The sequence below is a fragment of the Macaca mulatta genome, chromosome 16 (genome assembly GCF_049350105.2).
Source record: "Macaca mulatta isolate MMU2019108-1 chromosome 16, T2T-MMU8v2.0, whole genome shotgun sequence".
Lineage (NCBI taxonomy): Eukaryota > Metazoa > Chordata > Mammalia > Primates > Cercopithecidae > Macaca > Macaca mulatta.
In genome coordinates, this window is record NC_133421.1 from 2060499 (window position 1) to 2075850 (window position 15352).

Consider the following 15352-nt stretch of genomic DNA (forward strand, 5'->3'; position numbering starts at 1 on the left):
CTGGCTTGTTTTGTTTTTTGTTTGTTTGGGGTTTTTGTTGTTGTTGTTGAGACAGCGTTTTGCTCTTGTTGCTTAGGCTGCAGTGTAGTGGCACGATCTTGGCTCACTGCAACCTCCACCTCCCGGGTTCAAATGATTCTCCTGCCTCAACCTCCCGAGTAGCTGGGAATACAGGGGCCCGCCACTACGCCCGGTTAATTTTTGTATTTTTAGTAGAGACGGGGTTTCATCATGTTGAGATCAGCCAGGCTGATCTCGAACTCCTGACCTCAGGTGATCTACCTGCCTTGGCCTCCTAAAGTGCTGGGATTATAGGTGTGAGCCACCGTGCCCCGTTGGCTTTTTTTTTTTTTTCCTGATCTCTCAGTTGGGAGACCATCAGTTTGGTTGGAGATGTGGGGCCTGGCCAGGCCCAAATGATGACACAAACCCAGACAGCAAGTGCAGCTGGCATCTGTCAGTCCAGTGTGCCCGGTGTGGGGAGTCCCCTGATGCCCGTCAAACACGGCTCCACTCTGGAGGCCTCTTTGTAAGCTAAGAGCTGATTCTCCCTAACGCTCCCTAGTTACACGGAAAAGGACCTTCCTTGTCTTCTGCAAAATAAATCCAGATGGGATTTTGCAAAGAGCTGGGGCACATGGCCTCCTTGGAGCTGCCTCAATACACTTGCACTTCTGGCTCCGTTCTGCATATTCGCACTGGACGAGGACTTGCAGGCCAGAAAAATAGCCCTTGGGCTGAATTGCTGGAAGACCGTGCTGTCATTATCTCTGGGGATCAAATGTCTGGTCTGTGTGGCCACACTCCAAAGGCAGGCTCAAAGTTCTCCACAGTCCTCTAGGACCCCTTGAGGATTTGGGTCTGCGGGGGCTGCCGGGAAGGGACGGAGAGCGAGGGCCCTTGGAGGCAGCCTGTTTGCTCCACACAACGACAGGTGACCAGCTGTGTCATTCCCAGGAGCCGCAGTGGCTTCATGCATCCCTCTCCTACCCCAGTTCAGAGCAGAATACGTGTAGGCTGGAGGCAGCTGTGGTTCGCAGCATGATACTTGCTGAAGACATTTACATGCTTTGAAGAAATGTGTTTCAGTTTTGGGTCTTTACTGAGAATGAGCCAGAGGGGGAAGAACTTGGGGTGAGGGACGGTCTTATCTCTTCCCAGGCCACATCTGCCTGGGGCCAACTGGGGCTGTGTGGTTGCCCCTCTCCCCCCTCCCTTGTAGGACTTCCACCCCCATCTCCAACCACTGACAAGTACGTCTGGGAATCCTCGAAGGCGTCTTTCATAAGAATCCCCAAAGGTGTCTTTCATAAGCTCATAAATAAACCTGCTCACACACATGGAATGCCTGCTATTAATTTTCTTTTCTTTTTCTAGCCCTCACTGTCCTGGCCTCTGGTTCTTCTAAGGTGTGTGACAGTGAACCACCACGGTCCTCCGATAGGGTGCCCCTGCTGCGAGCACCATCGGGCCCTGCAGCCGCTTGGGAGAGGTGGCAGCAGTGGCACACGGGTACGGTCCCCTTGCCCTTTGCTCCTTGCCCCTTGCCAGGAACCGCCCAAAGCCCTGGGCACTGCTGCCAATACTGGTGGTAGCAAAGGGCCCCTGTAGCTCGCAGGCACTAGGCTGTGGTTGTTCTGCTGCAAAGTGCCTCTCAGTCCTCCTGGTTACAGGGGTAGGGTGGTCCCAAAGCCCCGTGGCTTCCTTTATGTCTGCCTTCCCTGTAGGGTTCAAACTTGAACCCTAGGGCCAGGCGCAGTGGCTCACGCCTGTAATCCCAGCACTTTGGGAGGCCGAGGCGGGCGGATCACGAGGTCAGGAGATCGAGACTATCCTGGCTAACAGGTGAAACCCCGTCTCCACTAAAAACACAAAAAATTAGCTGAGCATGGTGGTGGGTGCCTGTAGTCTCAGCTACTCGGGAGGCTGAGGCAGGAGAATGGAGCGAACCCGGGAGGCGGAGCCTGCAGTGAGCCAAGATCACACCACTGCACTCCAGCCTGGGCGACAGAGCAAGACTTCGTCTCAAAAAAAAAAAAAAAAAAAAAACAAAAAAAACAAAACTCGAACCCTGCAGGGCTAGACAAAGACACAAACATCAAGTTTTAAAAACACCCCTTTGAGGGCTGGGTACAGTGGCTCATGCCTGTAATCCCAGCGCTTTGGGAGGCCGAGGCAGATGAGTCACTTGAGGTCAGGAGTTCAAGACCAGCCTAGTAGCCAACATGGTGAAACCCCGTCTCTACTAAAAATACAAAACTTAGCTGGGCGTGGTGGTGCATGCCTGTAATCCCAGCTACTCAGGAGGCTGAGGCAGGAGGACTACTTGAGCTCAGAAGAGATCAGTATGGGCAACACCGTGAAATGCCATCTCTACAAAAAATACAAAAACTAGCCCAGTGTGGTGGCGTGTGCCTGTAGTCCCAGCTGCTTGGGAGGCTGAGGGGGGAGAATCGCTGGAGCCTGGGAGGCAGAGGCTGCAGTGAGCCAAGATCGCACCACTGCACTCCAGCCTAGGTGACAGAGTGAGACTCTGTTGAAAGAAAGAGAGAGAGAGAGAGAGAGAGAGAGAGAGAGAGATGAAGGAAGGAAGGGAAGAAGGGAGGAAGGGAGGGAGGGAAAGGAAGAGGAGAGGAGGAGAGGCAAGGCAAGGCAGAGAAGGGAGGGGTGCTGGGCCAAGGTGGTGGCACCTGGGAGGCTTATCTGGCATCCTGACAGCAAGGCTGGGAGGCTGGTGGTGAGCACCTGGCCCGTGCTCATCTTCCCACCTCTCTGGCCTCTACTGATGTGTAACTTGTTCTGCTCAGCCATTCAGCGCCACTCTCTGCTTTTTTTCTTTAAGACAGAGTATCTGTGGCCCAGGCTGGAGTGCAGAGGTGAGATCTCAGCTCACTGCAACCTCCACCTCCCAGGTCTAAGCGATTCTACTACCTCAGCCTCCAGAGTAGCTGGGACTACAGGCACCTGCCACCACACCCATCTAATTTTTGTATTTTTAGCAGAGACGTGGTTTCACCATGTTGACCAGGCTGGTCTCGAACTGCTGACCTCAAGTGATCCACTCACCTAAGCCTCCCAAAGTTCTGGGATTACAGCCGTGAGCCACCTTGCCCGGCCACTATCAGCAATTTAATTTAATTTAATTTAATTTAATTTAATTTAATTTAGAGTCTTGCTCTCTCATCCAGGCTGGAGTGCAATGGTGCGATCTCAGCTCACTGTAATCTCTGCCTCCCAGGTTCCAGTGATTCTCCTGCCTCAACCTCCTGAGTACTGGGACTACAGGCGTGCACCACCACACACAGCTAATTTTTGTATTTTTAGTAGAGATGGGGTTTGGCCAGGCTGCCTGGGCTGGTCTTGAACTCCTGACCTCAGGTGATCTGCCCACCTTGGCCTCCCACAGTGCTGGGATTACAGGTGGGAGCCACCACACCCAGCGCTACTCTCTGCTTTGGTATCCACGTGCCGCCTGTTTTGCATTCTGCTTGTCCCAAATCCAGGTCTCGGCCAATGTGCTGGTCCTTTCACTACTGGGAGCTTGGGAGCTCTTAGCAGCCATTATCTGCCCATGATGGGGTAGGAGGGACTCTGTGGTACACAGAGGCCTGCCCCTTAGGCCTCTCTGGCTGAACAGCACCCTCAGGTCCTCACTCTCTGTCTCCTGGCACTCTACTGAACATAGAACTTCTCTATGGGAGCTTCAGCCTCGCAGGGGAATTGCTGGAACCCAGGCAGTGGCTTCTAGATTAGGATCCTCTCAAGCTGATGGGGGTTTCTCTCCTACTAGGGCTCGGCCCAGAGTGCTGGGGCTCCGGCTTTCATCTCAGGGACCTACAAGCCTTTAAGCCTCTCTGGCTTTTCTTTTCTCACCTGCTGGGCAAAATCCACTTTCTTTCTTTTTAGGTGGAAAAAAATGTTTATGTCCAGAAGTCCCGTCCCTGTGGTGATAGTGTGGATTGGTGCAAAATCCTTCAGCATTTTGGTGCTTAACATTTAAAGGCAGACTTTTAGAATAAGAAAACAAACCAAAACAGCATTCCAACATTCTTACATTGATGGCATGGAGTCCAAGATTTTTGTCTCTACTGAAGAATTACAAAAGTCTACACAAGAATTCGAGCAATTATCTCGATACCGTCTGCACCTGAGCGCACGGCATAGAAGACGCCCCACCTGCTGCAGCGGAAAAGGGCAAAGAATAGAAAAAACACTTAACAGCAAAATGTGACCTCACTACCTATACAAAGGATGATCATTGATATCCTGAGCGAACCAAGAATCACACCCTGGAGGACCCGTGACCGGGAGGAAAGGCACAAGCCACGCACTGGAGGACCCCCGACCGGGAGGAAAGGCACAAGCCACGCACTGGAGGACCCCCGACCGGGAGGAAGGGCACAAGCCACGCACTGGAGCACAAGCCACACACTGGAGGACCCCTGACCGGGAGGAAAGGCACAAGCCACGCACTGGAGGACCCCCGACCGGGAGGAAAGGCACAAGCCACGCACTGGAGGACCCCCGACCGGGAGGAAGGGCACAAGCCACGCACTGGAGGACCCCCGACCGGGAGGAAAGGCACAAGCCACGCACTGGAGGACCCCCGACCGGGAGGAAAGGCACAAGCCACGCACTGGAGGACCCCCGACTGGGAGGAAAGGCACGGGTGTTTACTCAATAGACCTTGAATAAGAACACTCTCTTGTAAGACACAGTTGGGTCACAGCCGGTCTTGTGCAATGAAAACCAAAGGGGAACTTCTGCTTACTGGGTTTCTACAGATAGAGATGAAACTACATCCTCTATCTCAACAAGCAGGAAAAACCACCCAGGGTGAGTGAGGATGTGCGATGGGTGCCCACACACCCACCATGGGGGTGTGCAGCAAAACAAACTGCAGCAGGTGTTTTGGCAAGAGCTGGCAACATTTCAAATGTACACGTCCTTTAATCTGATTTTTTTTTTCCTTTTTGAAACAGGGTCTCGCTGTCACCCAGGCTGGAGTGCAGCGGTACAGTCACAGCTCACTGCAGCCTTGACATCCCAGGGTTCAAGTGATCCTCCCACCTCAGCTTCCCGAGTAGCTGGGACTACAGGAGTGCACCATCACACCCAGATAATTTTTTGTAGAGATGGGGTTTCACAGGGTTGCCCAGGTCACTCTCAAACTCCTGGGCTCAAGTCATCTGCCTGCCTTGGTCTTCCAAAGTGCTGGGATTATAGGTGTGAGCCACCATGCCCGGCCTTAATCATTTTAAGTGGAAATGTAACCATTTTAGGATAATGTCCTACAAAAATGTGAGTACATGCAAGCAAAGACATTTGCAGAAAGATTTTCAGAGATGACGCTATCCTAATACCAAAAAACTAAACACAGCCTGTTGGCTATGCTGCTAGAAGACTGGCTGTCTCAGTCTGTTCACGCTGCTATAGTAAAGGGCCACAGACTAATTGATAAATAGTAGATCCTTGTTCCTTACAGCTCTGGAGGCTGGGACGTCCAAGATCAGGTGCTGACGGACTCCGTGCCCAGTGAGGGCTGCTCCGCTTCCAAGATGGTGCCATGTTGCTTGTTACGTGGCAGAAGGCAGAAAGTCACAGGGCATCACACAGCTCCCCTGCACCTCTTTGTAAGCTCATAATCCCATTCTTGAGGTCCCTCCTTCACGATTTAACCATTTCCTAAGGACCCCGCATCTTAATACTATCACGTCGGGGATTCAGTCTCAACGTAAGAATTTTGGAGGGACATATACATTCAAACCATAGCACTGATGAAATGATGGAGCCAGGCACGGTGGCTCACGCCTGTAATCCCAACACGGGGAGGCCGAGACGGGCAGATCACCTGAGGTCGGGAGTTTGAGACCAGCCTGGCCAGCATGGTGAAACCCCATCTCTACTAAAAAATACAAAAATTAGCCAGGCATGGTGGCGGGCACGTGTAATCCCCGCTACTCAAGAGGCTGAGGCAGGAGAATCCCTTGAACCTGGGAGGCAGAGGTTGCAGTGAGCTGAAATCGCACCACTGAGATCGCGCCACTGCACTCCAGCAGCCTGGGCAACAGAGTGAGGCTCCTTCAAAAAAAAGAAAAAACAAGGAAGGAAGGAAGGGAGAGAAAGAAAGAGAAAAAATAATGATGGCATAGCTGAGCTATAAAACACCACGCAGCCATTAAAAAGAATGAGTAGATTTATACACGGCAAGGGAAAAGTCCAAGATGTACAGCCTTCTGCATCCCTCAGTTTTGCAGCTACAGATTCAACCAACTCTGGAATAAAAATACAGAATTCTCAGGACGCTGAGAAGTCAAGACCCAAATTTTGGTATCCACGGGTTCCACAGGGCTGACGTGGGGCCTGGGACCTGAGCATCCAGGATTTTGTCATCTGGCAGGTGGGGGGCCCTGGAACCAACGCCCCGTGGATACTGAGGGGCAACTGTATTGTTAAGCTGCAGAAAAATATGCTTCATATTATTATTACTTTTTTTTTTTTTTAGCAAAGCGTCCCCTTCCTTTTCCCACATAAAGACACAGAGAAGTCTTCAAAGGAGAGCAGCACTTCTGATATATTTCCATGTAGATTTATTTATTTATTTAGAGACAGAGTCTCATTCTGTCATCCAGGCTGTGCACAGGCTGGAGGGCAGTGGCACGATCTCAGCTCACTGAAACCTCCACCTCCTGGGTTCAAGTGATTCTTCTGCCTCAGCCTCCCGATTAGCTGGGATTACAGGCACCTGCCACCACAACTGGCTAATTTTTTTTTTCTTGAGATGGAGTCTCACCCTATTGCCCAGGCTGGAGTGCAATGGCGCCATCTCGGCTCACTGCAATCTCCCCCTCCCGGGCTCAAACAATTCTCCTGCCTCAGCCTCCCGAGCAGCTGGGAGTACAGGTGTGCGCCACGATGTTTGGCTAATTTTTTGTTATCTTTAGGAGAGATGGGCTTTCACCATGTTGGCCAGGCTGGTCTCGAACTCCTGACCTCGTGATCTTCCGGCCTCGGCCTCCCAAAGTGCTGGAATTAGAGGTGTGAGCCACCGCGTCCGGCCCATTGTACTTTAAAAATGAGTGTTGCTATTGCAATATTATAGGGTAAATAGCAGCACAGACCACTGAGCCATCAGTGTCATCGGTTTTGAGAAGTCACCCGCTGGAGCCAGGCTTCTTAGCACCTTCTGAGAAACCTAAGGAAAGAGGCGTGCAGCAGGCCCAGCCCGGGGCCGGGGAGAGTGGCTTCCGCACACCGAGACCCGCCTGTGCCGGCTTCCTGGGACTTCCATTCTTGATTTGTTGGGGCAAGATTTTCTTTTGATTTCTGTGACTGTTGTCTGTATAATCATTAAGAAAAAAAGTTTATGATAAACTAACCATATTGGCTGACAACGAGAGTCGTTCGCGGTGACTACGGTGTTGAGACTGAGGCCCTAGGAAAGGAAGGTGGAGCCATTTAGAAATAGGGAATTCAGCCCGGCGCGGCGGCTCACGCCTGTAATCCCTGCACTTTGGGAGGCCGAGGTGGGAGGATCACTTGAGCCCAAGAGTTGGAGACAAGACTGGGCAACAGAATGAGACTCTGTCTCAAAAACAAGAAAAAAAAAGAAAGAAAGAAAAAAAAAAATGGGGGATTCAGGAAGGCGGCTGAGCGTACCTCGAGATGGTGCATATAAGCTAGAGGACAGGAACTGAAAATCGCGGGGAGCTCAGGTGTAGCTGGTGTTTGCACCTGTGATGGCAGGTAAGTCCTCAGGAGCCTGGCACGAAAACAGGGGGCCTAAGACCTCAAGGCCTGGCCGCTGTCAAGGCTCAGAAGGAGAGAAGAGCTGGGGAACAAGACTCACAAGTCCCGGAGCCAGTAAAGCAACAAAGTGTCAAAGGAGTTAAGGGAGAATCTGGGGAGACGGGGACTCACACAGTTAAGGGAGAATCCGGGGGGAGGAGGACTCACACAGTTAAGGGAGGATTCTGGGGGGAGGGGGACTCACGCAGTTAAGGGGGAATCCGGGGAGGGGGACTCACACAGTTAAGGGGGAATCCGGGGGGAGGGGACTCACACAGTTAAGGGAGAATCCGGGGAGGGGGGACTCACGCAGTTAAGGGAGAATCCGGGGACAGGGGGACTCACACAGTTAAGGGAGAATCCGGGGGGAGGGGGACTCATACAGTTAAGGGAGAATCCGGGGACAGGGGGACTCACACAGTTAAGGGGGAATCCGGGGGGAGGGGGGACTCACACGGTTAAGGGAGAATCCGGGGACAGGGGGACTCACACAGTTAAGGGGGAATCCGGGGGGAGGCGGACTCACACGGTTAAGGGGGAATCCGGGGGGAGGGGGACTCACACAGTTAAGGGGGAATCCGGGGGGAGGCGGACTCACACGGTTAAGAGAGAATCCGGGGGGAGGGGGACTCACACAGTTAAGGGGGAATCCGGGGAGGGGGACTCACACGGTTAAGAGAGAATCCGGGGGGAGGGGGACTCACATGGTTAAGGGGAATCCGGGGGGAGGGGGACTCACACAGTTAAGGGGGAATCCGGGGGGAGGGGGGACTCACACAGTTAAGGAGAATCCGGGGGGAGGGGGACTCACGCAGTTAAGAGAGAATCCGGGGGGAGGGGGACTCACGCAGTTAAGGGAGAATCCGGGGGGAGGGGGACTCACGCAGTTAAGGGAGAATCCGGGGGGAGGGGGACTCACGCAGTTAAGGGGGAATCCGGGGGGAGGGGGACTCACGCAGTTAAGGGGGAATCCGGGGAGGGGGGACTCACACAGTTAAGGGAGAATCCGGGGGGAGGGGGACTCATACAGTTAAGGGAGAAACCGGGGGGAGGGGGACTCACACAGTTAAGGGAGAAACCGGGGGGAGGGGAACTCACACAGTTAAGGGGGATTCCGGGGGGAGGGGGGACTCACACAGTTAAGGGGGAATCCGGGGGGAGGGGGACTCACACAGTTAAGGGGGAATCCGGGGGGAGGGGACTCACACAGTTAAGGGGGAATCTGGGGGGAGGGGGACTCACACAGTTAAGGGAGGATTCTGGGGGGAGGGGGACTCATGCAGTTAAGGGAGAATCCGGGGACAGGGGGACTCACACAGTTAAGGGAGAATCCGGGGGGAGGGGGACTCACACAGTTAAGGGAGGATTCTGGGGGGAGGGGGACTCACGCAGTTAAGGGGGAATCCGGGGGGAGGGGGACTCACACGGTTAAGGGGGAATCCAGGGGAAGGGGGACTCACACGGTTAAGGGGGAATCCGGGGACAGGGGGACTCACACAGTTAAGGGAGAATCCGGGGGGAGGGGGACTCACACAGTTAAGGGAGAATCCGGGGACAGGGGGACTCACACAGTTAAGGGGGAATCCGGGGGGAGGGGGGACTCACACAGTTAAGGGAGAATCCGGGGGGAGGGGGACTCACACAGTTAAGGGGGAATCCGGGGGGAGGGGGACTCACATGGTTAAGGGGGAATCCAGGGGAAGGGGGACTCACATGGTTAAGGGAGAATCCGGGGACAGGGGGACTCACACAGTTAAGGGGGAATCCGGGGGGAGGGGGAACTCACACAGTTAAGGAGAATCCGGGGGGAGGGGGACTCACACAGTTAAGGGAGAATCCGGGGGGAGGGGGACTCACACAGTTAAGGGGGAATCCGGGGGGAGGGGGACTCACACGGTTAAGGGGGAATCCAGGGGAAGGGGGACTCACATGGTTAAGGGAGAATCCGGGGACAGGGGGACTCACACAGTTAAGGGGGAATCCGGGGGGAGGGGGACTCACACAGTTAAGGGGGAATCCGGGGGGAGGGGGACTCACACGGTTAAGGGGGAATCCAGGGGAAGGGGGACTCACATGGTTAAGGGAGAATCCGGGGACAGGGGGACTCACACAGTTAAGGGGGAATCCGGGGGGAGGGGGACTCACACGGTTAAGGGAGAATCCGGGGGGAGGGGGACTCACACAGTTAAGGGGGAATCCGGGGGGAGGGGGACTCACACGGTTAAGGGGAATCCGGGGGGAGGGGAACTCACACAGTTAAGGGGGAATCCGGGGGGAGGGGGGACTCACATAGTTAAGGAGAATCCGGGGGGAGGGGGACTCACACAGTTAAGGGAGAATCCGGGGAGGGGGGACTCACACAGTTAAGGGAGAATCCGGGGGGAGGGGGACTCACACAGTTAAGGGGGAATCCGGGGGGAGGGGGACTCACACAGTTAAGGGGGAATCCGGGGGGAGGGGGGACTCACATAGTTAAGGAGAATCCGGGGGGAGGGGGACTCACACAGTTAAGGGAGAATCCGGGGGGAGGGGGACTCACACAGTTAAGGGAGGATTCTGGGGGGAGGGGGACTCACGCAGTTAAGGGGGAATCCGGGGGGAGGGGGACTCACACGGTTAAGGGGGAATCCAGGGGAAGGGGGACTCACACGGTTAAGGGGGAATCCGGGGACAGGGGGACTCACACAGTTAAGGGAGAATCCGGGGGGAGGGGGACTCACACAGTTAAGGGAGAATCCGGGGACAGGGGGACTCACACAGTTAAGGGGGAATCCGGGGGGAGGGGGGACTCACACAGTTAAGGGAGAATCCGGGGGGAGGGGGACTCACACAGTTAAGGGGGAATCCGGGGGGAGGGGGACTCACATGGTTAAGGGGGAATCCAGGGGAAGGGGGACTCACATGGTTAAGGGAGAATCCGGGGACAGGGGGACTCACACAGTTAAGGGGGAATCCGGGGGGAGGGGGGACTCACACAGTTAAGGAGAATCCGGGGGGAGGGGTACTCACACAGTTAAGGGGGAATCCGGGGGGAGGGGGACTCACACAGTTAAGGGGGAATCCGGGGGGAGGGGGACTCACACGGTTAAGGGGGAATCCAGGGGAAGGGGGACTCACATGGTTAAGGGAGAATCCGGGGACAGGGGGACTCACACAGTTAAGGGGGAATCCGGGGGGAGGGGGACTCACACAGTTAAGGGGGAATCCGGGGGGAGGGGGACTCACACGGTTAAGGGGGAATCCAGGGGAAGGGGGACTCACATGGTTAAGGGAGAATCCGGGGACAGGGGGACTCACACAGTTAAGGGGGAATCCGGGGGGAGGGGGACTCACACGGTTAAGGGAGAATCCGGGGGGAGGGGGACTCACACAGTTAAGGGGGAATCCGGGGGGAGGGGGATTCACACGGTTAAGGGGAATCCGGGGGGAGGGGAACTCACACAGTTAAGGGGGAATCCGGGGGGAGGGGGGACTCACATAGTTAAGGAGAATCCGGGGGGAGGGGGACTCACACAGTTAAGGGAGAATCCGGGGGGAGGGGGGACTCACATAGTTAAGGAGAATCCGGGGGGAGGGGGACTCACACAGTTAAGGGAGAATCCGGGGAGGGGGGACTCACACAGTTAAGGGAGAATCCGGGGGGAGGGGGACTCACACAGTTAAGGGGGAATCCGGGGGGAGGGGGACTCACACAGTTAAGGGGGAATCCGGGGGGAGGGGGGACTCACATAGTTAAGGAGAATCCGGGGGGAGGGGGACTCACACAGTTAAGGGAGAATCCGGGGAGGGGGGACTCACACAGTTAAGGGAGAATCCGGGGGGAGGGGGACTCACACAGTTAAGGGAGAATCCGGGGGGAGGGGGACTCATACAGTTAAGGGAGAATCCGGGGGGAGGGGGACTCACACAGTTAAGGGGGAATCCGGGGACAGGGGGACTCACACAGTTAAGGGGGAATCCGGGGGGAGGGGGACTCACACGGTTAAGGGGGAATCCGGGGGGAGGGGGGACTCACACACAGATGCCCCTCCACTGATGAATGTTACGTCCCAATAAACCCACTGTAAGTTGGACTTGTTAAGTCAAAAATGCATTCAATACACCTAACCCGCCCAATGTCATAGCTTAGCCTACCTTACGCATGCTCAGAACAGTCACAGCATCCCGCAGTTTGGCAACATCCCGTAACACGAGGCCTATTTTACAATAGAGTGTTGACTGTCTCATGTGATTCATCTTATGCATCTGTTCCCACTGAAGGTGAAAACAGCGGCTGTACAGGTGCTCCGGGTAGGGTTTGTACTGGTCACAAATCACTTCTGCACCATTGTAAAGTCGAAAACTCGTTAAGTGGGACCATCGTAAGTCGGGAACCATCTGTAGGTGAAGAATGTGTCGGGCTAGAAGAGCATCGGTGACCTTCAGCATAAGGGTCAGGACAGATGTGAGTCGGGCAAGAAGGGCACGGGTGACCTTCGAGAGCAGGGTCAGGACAGAGGTTGAGATGGAGGCTGACTTGCTCGGCGGGAATGCATGTGTGGATGGGGGCGGTGGACTCCCCTTGACGCACTAAGAAAACCGACGGGCTGTTGGGGGAGTGGGATCAGGAAAAGCGGGGGGACCCGTGTTCACTTCTGCAAGCAGAGGGCGAAAGGGGACAATCTCTGAGGACTGGGTGGGGCGAAGGACATACCCCAGGACTGGACAGCTAGGGAAAGCAGTGTGGTATCGACAGCGGCATGTACACGGGTGGTTTAGTTTTTGCCACTCCTCTTCTATGGCGGGGAGTAAGCCAGTGATCGAAACTCTTGAGATCTCAGTGTCCCATCTACAAACGGAGGGACTTTGACAGAGTTCCCGACACGGAAACAAACAGGCCCCCCCAACCCCGACGCTCTAATTCCAACCTTCATGCCCCAATTCCAAGTTTCCCAACTGGAGAGTTGGGGCCACCGCAAAGGTATCCGGCAAATGAGCAAATACTCATCCCCTTAGCCTTGGGGCTGGGGAGGGAGGCAGGTGTCCCCAGGCCCAGCAGCCTCTTCTGTTGAGGCAACAGGAGTTACTCATGTCCTCACTTCGGGCTGCAAAGGTCGGGAAGCGCTGCCTACGTGGTCATGCCAGGTCTCCAGCACAAGATTTGGGGCTTTTTGGAAGGATCAGGTGCTTCTGATCGCCCACCTCACTCTGACCAAGCCCCTTCTCCATCCCGGTGACACTGCTTTGTTCTCAGAACGTGTCTGCCTTGCACCAGGGGTTACTCAGAGAGTTCTCAGGTGCTATTTCCAAAGGCCACAGGGCCTCAACTCAACTGTGCCCCCCAGCCTTAGGGGTCGAGCGTCCGAAATTCAAAATGCTCCAAAATCCGAAACACTTCGAGTGCCGACATGACACCGAGAGGAAGCGCTCATTGAAGCAATCTGGATTTGGGATTTTCTGATTACGGATGCCGAACTGGTACGTATATAATACACACATTCCAAAATCCAAAAAAAGCTGAACTCCAAGACACTCCTGGGCCCGAGCACCTCGGGTTAGGGATGCTCAACCTGAATTTGCACAGAATTTGGGAGAGAGGTTAGGTGCTATTGTTGAATGGGTGGCTACCTCAAGTCAAACCGTGCCCTTTCCTGTACTAGGTGACAGTGCCAAGGCTCCCCTCCCATCTAATCCAGAAAAACAATGAGCGACATGTGTCAAGGAGGGCAGCAGCTTCCAAACGGACACCTGGGGAAACCTGGAAATCTTCAGTGACGTTTTGGTGGAGAACCTCTACAAAAGTTTTATTCTAACTTCCCTTTTTGTTTGTTTTTTGAGACGGAGTCTCGCTCTGTCGCCCAGGCTGGAGTGCAGTGGCTCGATCTTGGCTCACTGCAAGCTCCACCTCCCGGGTTCACCCCATTCTCCTGCCTCAGCTTCCCAAGTAGCTGGGACTACAGGTGCCCGCCACCAGGCCCGGCTAATTTTTTGTATTTTTAGTAGAGATATGGTTTCACCGTGTTAGCCAGGATGGTCTGGATCTCCTGACCCACCCGTCTCGGCCTCCCAGAGCGCTGGGATTCCAGGCGTGAGCCACCGCGCCCGGCCCTAACTTCACTTTTAAAATGCATTTAGTTTTAGTTCTAAAAACTAAACATTAAAAATGGTAATAACGCAACGCACATCCTCAAATGTCTTCTGGGGCAAATGTAAGATGTCGGAGGCCCTTGCTTGTGTTAACCTCTTACTCCAAGGGCTGCTCACCGCCATGAAGACTCAGGAGACAAAGAGGCTCTTGCCACTTCTGTTTAATTGTAGAGCCTCTACCACTCGAAGAAGAGCTGTTTAAAACAAAACAAAATGGATACTATTTGCAAATTCTTAGCTGGATTAAATCAAGATTTCTCTATTCTGTGCAACCAAAGCAAAACCCAGAAGTAAATTGGGGTTGATACATATACATTTTCATCCATAACCTTGGTTTAAAATGCTTCCTATTTACTGGAATAGTTTCAATGCTTTTACTGATTTCCTGTGAAAAATATTTGAACTCATATATTCATAAAATACTTTTATCTGTTTTGTATAGTGGCAATCCAGTGTAAAATTTTGTCCAATAAATTTGAAAATTGCTGGTGTAGTACAAAGGGCACGGATGTTGGAATGAAGGCTTGAGCTAAACCCTGGCTCACCCCCTCACTAGTCACATATCAAATCCTGGCCACTCCTCACTAGTCACATATCAAATCCTGGCCACTCCTCACTAGTCACATATCAAATCCTGGCTCACCCCTCACCAGCCACATATCAAATCCTGGCCACTCCTCACTAGTCACATATCAAATCCTGGCTCACCCCTCACTAGTCACATATCAAATCCTGGCCGACCCCTCACTAGTCACATATCAAATCCTGGCCACTCCTCACCAGTCACATATCAAATCCTGGCCCATCCCTCACTAGTCACACATCAAATCCTGGCCCACCCCTCACCAGCCACACATCAAATCCTGGCCCACCCCTCACTAGCCACACATCAAATCCTGGCCCACCCCTCACTAGCCACACATCGAATCCTGGCCCACCCCTCACTAGCCACACATCGAATCCTGGCCCACCCCTCACTAGCCACACATCGAATCCTGGCCCACCCCTCACTAGCCACACATCGAATCCTGGCCCACCCCTCACTAGCCACACATCGAATCCTGGCCCACCCCTCACTAGCCACACATCGAATCCTGGCCCACCCCTCACTAGCCACACATCGAATCCTGGCCCACCCCTCACTAGCCACACATCGAATCCTGGCCCACCCCTCACTAGCCACACATCGAATCCTGGCCCACCCCTCACTAGCCACATATCGAATCCTGGCCCACCCCTCACTAGTCACATATCGAATCCTGGCCCACCCCTCACTAGTCACATATCGAATCCTGGCCCACCCCTCACTAGTCACATATCGAATCCTCGCCCACCCCTCACTAGTCACATATCGAATCCTGGCTCACTCCTCACTAGTCACATATCGAATCCTGGCCACTCCTCACTAGTCACATATCGAATCCTGGCCCATCCCTCA